This window comes from Lissotriton helveticus, chromosome 8 (genome assembly GCF_964261635.1).
Source record: "Lissotriton helveticus chromosome 8, aLisHel1.1, whole genome shotgun sequence".
Classification (NCBI taxonomy): domain Eukaryota; kingdom Metazoa; phylum Chordata; class Amphibia; order Caudata; family Salamandridae; genus Lissotriton; species Lissotriton helveticus.
The window spans coordinates 223,226,726-223,236,046 of NC_136069.1; the positions used below are offsets into that span (position 1 = coordinate 223,226,726).

The window sequence follows — 9,321 nt, forward strand, 5'->3', positions numbered from 1 at the left end:
GACTACTACAAAACAGAAAACTACAAAAACACTACTAAAAACAGGCTATATATGGTGAAAGCGGGCACAGAATAAGGGTTATAGAGCACAATCTACCAGACACAGTGCGGCAGGATGAGGAGACCAGCGGGCTCAGGAAGGGCTCGAACCCTGCAGCGAGGGGCTGGCAGGCTTCAGGACGAGGCGAGTGCCGCGGGTTAAGTGGGTTAAGTATAAAGAGGTCAACCCACCAGCACACAGCTACAAAAGGAGAACAGGTGACTTTGTTTTTGACCAGATGGAATCAAATTCAGTGGCATTCACTGCTGGTATAAACGTGATCCTGGGTAGCATGCGTGATGGGATTAAATGGCAGACAATGTAATAATATTGCCATTAAAAATGTATGCATCCTCATTCAATTACAACTCAATGTTAATAGTACCCCTCTCAATGGTACATATTCTGACCTCGGAAGAAAGAAAAGATTAAATTGGCACTTCACTGCGGTTGACGTTTATTTCACGAGGTTATCTTAGATGCTTGAAAAAGCATGGAAAGCTTGTAGATTCACATCTTTAAAAGCCAGATAAGTGCAAACTTTTACTGACAATGTGGCAGAATATGAGAATCCTTTTACAAGGCTGACAAGGAGGCACGGACAGCGGGGGCGGGAAAGGAGACACGGACAGCGGGGGGGGGGCCGGAAAGGAGACACGGACAGCGGGGGGCGCCCGGAAAGGAGACACGGACAACGGGGGGGGGGGGGGGAAAGGAGACACGGACAGCGGGGGGGGGGCCGGAAAGGAGACACGGACAACGGGGGGGGTGGGAAAGGAGACACGGCTAGCGGCACACACACATCATACATAAAGAGAGATGCCACAAGCCCGTGATCAGAGACAGATGAGGCGAGTCTTGGCCATGAAGGTTGCAGTCTAAGGCTCGTTTTCTTTCCTCTACCATGCGCTCATATTAAAAGCATGCATCTTTAGAGCACGCTACTTACCCGCTAGCACCCACGTGGTGCCTACTTTACTTGAAATGAAATGAAATGAAATGAAAAATGAAATGAAAAATTGCATTTGTATAGCGCATAACTGCCCTAGGGCCTCGCAGCGCTTACTTCACCTCAGCTGTGCGCCCATCCTGGCTGCAAAGAAAGGCCCCTCAGCAAAACGCCCGGGTTGCAATCTCGGCTCAGCAGCGGGCCGTCGCCGCGGTGACGTGGGCAGCTTGAGTCGCGGGAGGAGGGCGGGAACAAACACGGACAGCGGGAGAGGGGCGGGAAAAAGACACGGCGGGGAAGAATACAACGGCCGACCTAATCAGCGGGAGGAGGGCGGAAACAGAGACGGACAGCGGGAGGGGGGCGGGAAAAAGACAGCGGGAAACGAGGACAGCAGCCTACCTCATCTTAAGGAGACTTAAAATGGCGGCCAGAAGCTTTTGAAATTTTTCGGAATTGGGGGCGTGGTTTTGCTGTGCTGAGTGACGGACGACGTCACTGTCTAAAGAACAGCAAAACTTACGCCCCCAAATCCGAAAAGGACGGGGCTACATCGGAGTGACGGATCTCTCCTCCAATGGCTGGCCTCCATTTAGGAAGCCAGCCAATGAAGGAGAGACAGGGCAGGGAGGCGGGACCTTCTGCGCTACTAAGAGTCATTAAATCTCCGGCCTAAGACTGCGCAAGCGCAGCCTTTTAGGCCTTCGACCTAAAAAGCAGTACCTTAAAAGATAGTGCCGCTTTTTGGCTGATAGTAAAAACTCCCTTTTTTTTAATTTATTTTATTTTTTATTTTTAATACGATCGGTTTATTTCCAGACTTTTCAAAACACAACCTGAAATCGTATTGTTTGTAATGACGCACCTGAGACCACGCACGGCATTACAAACAACAACATATAACAGTATCCATTCAGAGTAACATACACGTGGTTTGCATGAAAGGTGCTAGTAACATCAGCATATTAATATTATAGCTACATCACTTGGTCAGGCGTTTTACTTACACACAGACACAAACACACACATACACTTTTCTGGCTAGCAGTTTGACGTCACTACCACATTCATACTTACTGTTACTTTCTACCACACTTACTGTTTATATGGGTCATGCCAGGGTAAAGCTAGCCACTCCCCGTGCATTTCGTGCATATAATCCACCATATCCTCTGGACTTTTATCTAATGAGATGAAGACTATTTCAAACTGAGCAGAGGGAGATGACTCTTCCACCAGCTCTGTGTAGAAGTCGCATAGTATTGGTGTGAAATCTCGGCAAGGAGATCCGCAACTGGCAGAAAAATACAGACCAACAATTTTGTTCTGTAATGCCTCTTCAGGGTCAACTTGGTCACCATATTTATTTATCAGAATTCTACCACTGAATAGATCCATGTCAAACTGGGAATAAGAACAATATTTTATTTTTCTTTGGTTGTGTTGTTGTCTTTATTTTGACTTCTACATAATCACAGATAGTAACTGTTTGAACTTCCGATAAACTCGGTGATCTTTGTCTTTAAAGGCTATTGCTGAAGTCATTTGTGTTTGCCATGGTTTTTAAATGGCAGCAAAGTGTGCTAGTCATATGCTCATCTCCAGGAAACTAACTGGTCCTCAGGAGTTCACACCAATCTTTACAGCCTGTAGGGCGATGAACAATCCCTTGATTTTTCTTCATTCGTTTCCCTCTTTGCGTTTTTATATATTCTTTAATAGAATCCAAATCAAGTTCAAAAAGCTCAAATCTCCAATGGTTAAATGAGATGTTCCTATTAAAAGAAAAATCGTGTCATCAAAAACACCCCATTATTTTCCTTTGTTGGACTTATTATTAATTTGTAAGTGTTCTCCCAAAGCGGTACTGTTGCCCCTAATCTCTTTGCGTTTTTATTTATTCTTTAATAGAATCCAAATCAAGTTCAAAAAGCTAAAATCTCCAATGGTTAAATGAAATGTTCCTATTAAAAGAAAATTCGTGTCATCAAAAACACCCCATTATTTTCCTTTGTTGGACTTATTATTAATTTGTAAGTGTTCTCCCAAGGCGGTACTGTTGCCCCTAATCTTAAACACGAACACGTTATTTCACGGCGTTGTTGCTTCAGCATATAGAATAGTTGAATCCTCTTTGGGAACAGAATGTTCTCAAGCTAGAAGAGAAGGAGGAGGCTCCGTTATTGTAGAAATGCGATAAGAGAAACTTAAACTGTTTGGTGTGAGCCTCTGTTGCCTTTGTTACATTCTCGCTAAAGAGATTTAGTTTATCGCGGCAGGAAACTGAAACCCTTCGCCGTGTTGTACAAGCGCAAGGTCTAAGGTTGTTGCAACATTGTTGCAGAATACATTCTGGCACGCGTGCTCTATGGTTGAGGAGGCAACTAATCGTTCAGCTGTGTGGGCCGCATGGAGTTTCTGTTTTCGACCTTGGATTTAGTTACCATGTTGCAGGGCTGGAGTTGACTGAAAGGCGCGTGCAGGGGAAGCTGCTAATCGCTTCTTTCTGTCGCATATGAAACATGTTCCTGATTCATTGTTGCAGAGCTTACTGTTGCAATTGTGACTCCGGTCGACGCGATCGGAGGGGGACGGGTTACATGAGCCACTTTTACAACATAGATTACATAGTAGCGTTGAATTTAGAACAGGGCGTCACTGAGAAGGGGCTGGCTACCTTCCTGTCAGTGTTTGTGAATAGAAACACGCTTGAATCTGAGCATATGAACAGAATTAGCATTTAGTATGACATGGCTTCTCCCTGCTTCAGCCGTAAAAACTCCCTTTTTAACGGAAAATAATGACGATCCTTCCTTGGATGTCGCCATAAATGCAGAGGACTGGGTGCACCATTTTTCAGGGGTCTTCAAAGAGGACACATTTACAGATTCAACTCCCCTGGACCCCCTTCCGCCGGTGAAATATCCACTAGCAATTCACTTCACAATTAACTAAACGACGAGGGCGATAAAGATTGCTAAATCTGGCAAAGCACCAGGACCAGACTCGGTTCCGATGGACTTATATAAATTCCTGCCCGACCTCTGGTCCCCCCTCCTTACCAAAGTATTAAATGCGGCGAAGGAAACTGATCTCCCTGATTCTTGATCTACCTCGACACTCGTCCCCATATTTAAGAAGGATAACAGAGATAGCCCGTCCTGTTACCGCCCCATCTCCCTCCTGGACTCGATCGGAAAAATGGCAGGGCGCATACTTCTTGATCGACTCCAGGAGTGGTCAAAAGAACATGGGGCACTGTCAGACCTACAATATGGGTTTAGGACAGGACTGAGCACAGTGGACCAAGTCCTAAATCTAACATTACTGGCTGGAAAATACGTAAATGCGAAAATATCTTGCCTACATATGGTTTACGTTGACCTCACAGCAGCGTTTGACTGTGTAGAACATTCAAAACTTTGGTCTATAATGCTGCAAATGGGGATTGAACCATCTATAATCGAATTCCTCCGCGAATTATACACAGGAGCCACTGGTAAGGTTAGATTTGGGACAGGTGGACAATTAACTGACAGTTTTCCAATACAGAAGGGGGTCAGACAAGGCTGCGTGCTGGCCCCCTTCCTATTCACACTTTACACTAACGGTCTAGAGGCTGCAATGTTAAAGGATGTAAAAGATTACCCAGTAGCCGGTCGTCGGCAGATTCCAGCTCTATTATACGCCGACGACGCGGTAATTCTTGCCCGAACTCCAGTCCAGCTTCAACGGGCTTTAAATAACTACTGCTCTTTTATGACCAGCCTGAACCTAAAAGTCAATATAAAGAAAACATATGTGATGCATGCCGGTACTAAGGGTAAAAAAGTAAAGAAAATCTATGTGGACAATTTGCCGCTCGAAAGAACAAGCACGTACCCTTATTTAGGCATCACCATTGACGAGGCATTTAATTGGAAAGAAGCGGTTAATTCCCGAAAATTGGCCCTTATAAGAACAGTCGGTGCATTGAAGGCATTCTCTCTACGTCTCGGTAAAAGACCTCCAGCCGAGATGATTAAGATATACAATGCTAAATGCATTAGTACAGCCACCTTTGGAGCAGGGGTTTGGGGAATGACAAAAGTGGAACAGTTACAAAAAGTCGAAAACTACTTCTTAAAATTTTTATTGGCTTTGCCAAAAAGCACAACCACATTTGGATGCCACCTTGAACTCGGAGTGGATTATATTTCCGACATCATTAAAATCCAACCTATTATGTTATGGCGTAGAATCTGGGCAACGGATCAATGCCAGCTTACAAGAACAATAATTCTAGACTGTATGAAACTTGACAACATGATAAAGATAAAATGGCTGGTGTACGTGAAATCCTTTCTTACAGACATTGGTTTCGCGAGATTTTTTGATGACCCTTTATCAGTAACAGACATATCGAAAAAAGAACTAAAAATACTTTGTCTGTCGCACCTGTCTCAACTACGGCTGTTGAGTGAAATAGGGAAGCCATCAGTTCAACAATGTTTATTAATACAGCTTGTCCCCACCATCCAACCGTACCTGCAGTATGATTTAACCCAGTATGAAAAGTATCTTCTTACTCGTTTCAGGTTTAATTTATATCATTATATGGTTTTATTTCCTAACCAGAACGACTGGTCACATAATACTTCAGTGTGCCCCTGTGACCAAACGTCCCTACAGTCTACAATTCATGTCCTGCTTTTCTGTAAATTTTACACACCATTACGCAGGCGGTGGGTAACACCATTACTAAAAGTTTTTAAAATTCGCAAATGTCGCCCTGCCTACTTGGTATTACAATTTCTTGAAAATTATCTAATGACTAAATCTATTGCACAGTATCTTAAATTATGTATCAGGCATCGAATGAACTTATGAACTCTGATTGAGAACCCTCTTTCGTTATAAGATGAACTGCCATAAATGTGTTCTCAAGACACCGTTCGTTACAGAATGATCGTTTTTTAACATTTTATTGTGTTATTATGTACTTTTATGGCTTTCAAAATAATGGAAACCGAATAAAGATGATTTGATTTGATTTGACTCTCTTTCCTGATAATTTGACAGGGCCTCTGTCACTTTAGGAAGGGCAGATTAGGTGCTATGGGCAGGTCTAAAGGCTTTCTGCTATGGGTCCAGCAGCTGATGCTTTTCTGGGAAATCCACCAGGACTGTTCACATGTTTCTCTACCACTGTCTCCAGAAAGAGAAGGAGAGAAATGGTATACATAGCATGTACGTTTTAAATTAAATGATCTGCTTGTATGGTGTGAACAAAATAAACAACAACAAAATAAACAATCTTTCTGGCAGATAGCCAATGGCTGAACTGGGCTGAACCACTGCCTCATGGTGTATGCTGTAGTGGACAGAAGACTTTATGAATGACATAGCAAGAGGCCAATGGGAGAAAAGGGCTGACTGTAAGACCCTATCACTAAGACTATTATAAATATAATTTTCATAAAATCAAAAGGCTTTGGATAATCAGACCTAACAATAATAAAAACAAGAAAATGTACTTTTCATGGCCCATTCATACATCGCAGTACAGTGCCAGGCTGCTAGTGGAGCAAGGAAGCCACCACACACGTGACCCCTACGTTTCCCAGGTTCCAGTGGTGAGGGAAATAATATAAATCGAGGAGACCGCTCGTATACAAGTCATGGTGTTAAAAACGGTGCCCCCAGGTCAAACTCCTTGTATGGTAGCGCACTGATAGAATTTGCGAGCTCTTTTAATAAATGAGGGATGTCCACTCTTTTCCTACTGGACACATTGTGGAAAACACCCACTGCATCTCATAAACGCTCTGAAGAAGGCCTCTCCCCTCTCCCATGCATGAAGCGGGGAGACCCGTGTTCCTGCAGGACCGTGCATTAAAGCGCACTGGCCAGCGGCTCATATTTTATGTACTAGAGCCTTCACTCCTATTATTCAAGTCATTCATCTGTCCAGCAGCTCAGGACTACCGCATTCATAACTATCATTCCTCTTTCACGCGCACCCCAGACCTGGTCTTACCTCGTGGTGTTTGAGGTGGATAAATGTTCATGTTTATTCCAATCATGCGTATATATGAGACATTAGCGCCCCCCTCCGGCACAGGTTGTAAAGATCTGGGCCTGAACAGTTCCATCGTATTCCCTTCCACACAGACGTGCACTCTTCCTGTAGGAGAGCAGAGCCGTTTCCAATTGTTAACAAACAGACCGACAGAAACCACAGCTAGTCAAGTCAAGTCATAAAATTTGTATAGCGCACTACATACCCAGAGGGTTTCAAGGCGCTTAGGAAGGGGAGGAGGATTATTTGTCAAATATCCACGTTTTAAGCTGCTTTCTGAACGCTAGGTGATTCTGGGTGAGGCGAAGGTAAGCGGGGAGTGAGTTCCATGTTTTGGCAGCCAGGTATGAAAAGGATCTGCCTCCCATGGTGGTCTTGTTGATGCGAGGTACAGTGGCGAAGGCTTGGCTGGAAGAGCGAAGTTGGCGGGAGGGGGTGTAGAAGGACAGTCGAGAGTTGAGGCAATCTGGTCCGATGTCGTAGAGTGATTTGTGTGCGTGGGTAAGCAGTCGGAAAGTGATCCTCTTATTGACGGGTAGCCAGTGGAGGTCTTTAAGGTGACCAGAGATGTGTTCGTTGCGTGGGATGTCTAATATGAGCCTGGCTGAGGCGTTTTGGATTCGTTGTAGTTTCTTCTGGAGTTTAGCGGTGGTACCTGCGTAGAGGGTGTTTCCGTAGTCCAGTCGGCTCGTGACCAGAGCGTGGGTGACTGTTTTTCTGGTTTCGGAGGGGATCCAGCGAAATGTTTTTCTGAGCATGCGAAGAATGTTAAAGCAGGAAGAGGATACGGCGCTGACTTGTCTGTTCATTGAGAGTGAAGAATCCAGGATGACGCCAAGGTTCCGTGCGTGGTCTGTCGGGATGGGTGCTTTTCCGAGGGCTTCCGGCCACCAGGAGTCGTCCCATGCAGAGGGGGATTTACCTAAGATGAGGACTTCTGTTTTGTCTGAGTTCAGTTTCAGACGGCTTTGTTTCATCCATTCGGCGACTTCTTTCATTCCTTCGTGTAGGTTAGTTTTGGTGGTGCTGGGGTCCTTGGTGAGAGAAAGGATCAGTTGAGTGTCATCCGCGTAAGAGATGATGTTGAGGTTGTGTTGGCGGGCGATGGCCGCGAGGGGGCTCATGTATACGTTGAAGAGGGTGGGGCTGAGTGAGGATCCTTGTGGTACGCCGCAGATGACTTCAGTGGCCTCTGACTTGAATGGTGGAAGGCGGACTCTCTGGGTTCTTCCGGTGAGGAACGAGGTAATCCATTCAAGTGCTTTTCCTTGGATTCCGATGTTATTGAGGCGTTGTAAAAGGGTGCTGTGGCAGACTGTGTCGAATGCTGCAGAGAGGTCGAGGAGGATGAGGGCGACTGTGTCTCCATTGTCCAGTAGAGTTCGAATGTCGTCTGTTGCTGCGATGAGGGCGGTCTCAGTGCTGTGTTTGGCTCGGAAGCCAGATTGTGAGGGGTCGAGTGATTTGTTGGCTTCGAGGAAGGCGGCGAGCTGGTTGTTGACAGCTTTCTCGATGACTTTGGCCGGGAATGGAAGAAGCGAGATGGGGCGGTAGTTTTTGAGTTCGGTGGGGTCTGCTGTTGGTTTTTTCAGAAGGGCGGTGAGTTCAGCGTGTTTCCAGTCTTCAGGGAAGGTAGCGGAGTTGAAGGAGCAGTTGATGACGTCTCGGAGGTGCGGAGCTATGACGGAGTCTGCTTTGTTGAAGATGTGGTGAGGGCATGGGTCTGTGGGGGATCCAGAGTGGATGGAATTCATCAGGCGGATGGTGTCCTCAGTGGAGATTGGGTTCCAGGCGTTAATGGTGTTGACGGGGGGAAGATGGTCAGCAGATGGTGGGGTGGGTTGGCTTCCGGGTTGGTTGTCAAAGCTGTTGTGGATGTCAGCAATCTTGTTGTGGAAAAAAGAGGCTAGGGAGTCGCAGAGGGTTTGAGAGGGGGTGATGTCGTTGGAGTTGGCCGAGGGGTTGGAAAATTCCTTGACGATGTTGAAAAGTTCCTTGCTGTTGTGGGCGTTGTTGTCAAGTCGATCCTTGAATGCTGTTTTCTTGGCTATTCGGATCAGTTGGTGGTGAGTGCGGGTGGCGCTTTTGAAGGCGTCCTTGTTGCTGGTGGATAGGTCTTTTTTCCAGGCCTTTTCAAGGGAGCGGCACAGTTTCTTGGACTTCTTGAGGTCATCGTTGAACCATGAGGCCTTCTTGTTGCCAAGTTTGTGTTGACGTTTTTTCAGTGGTGCTAAGGAGTCGGCGGTGTTGGATAACCAAAGGGTGAGGTTGG

The 9,321-nt window shown here is 45.7% G+C and overlaps 1 pseudogene; it reads right to left on the reverse strand.

Moving 5' to 3' along the window:
• Window positions 1-2,083: 2,083 nt before the first annotated feature.
• LOC144771564 (nucleoredoxin-like protein 2 pseudogene) lies at window positions 2,084-2,865 on the reverse strand (annotated as a pseudogene).
• Window positions 2,866-9,321: the final 6,456 nt, after the last annotated feature.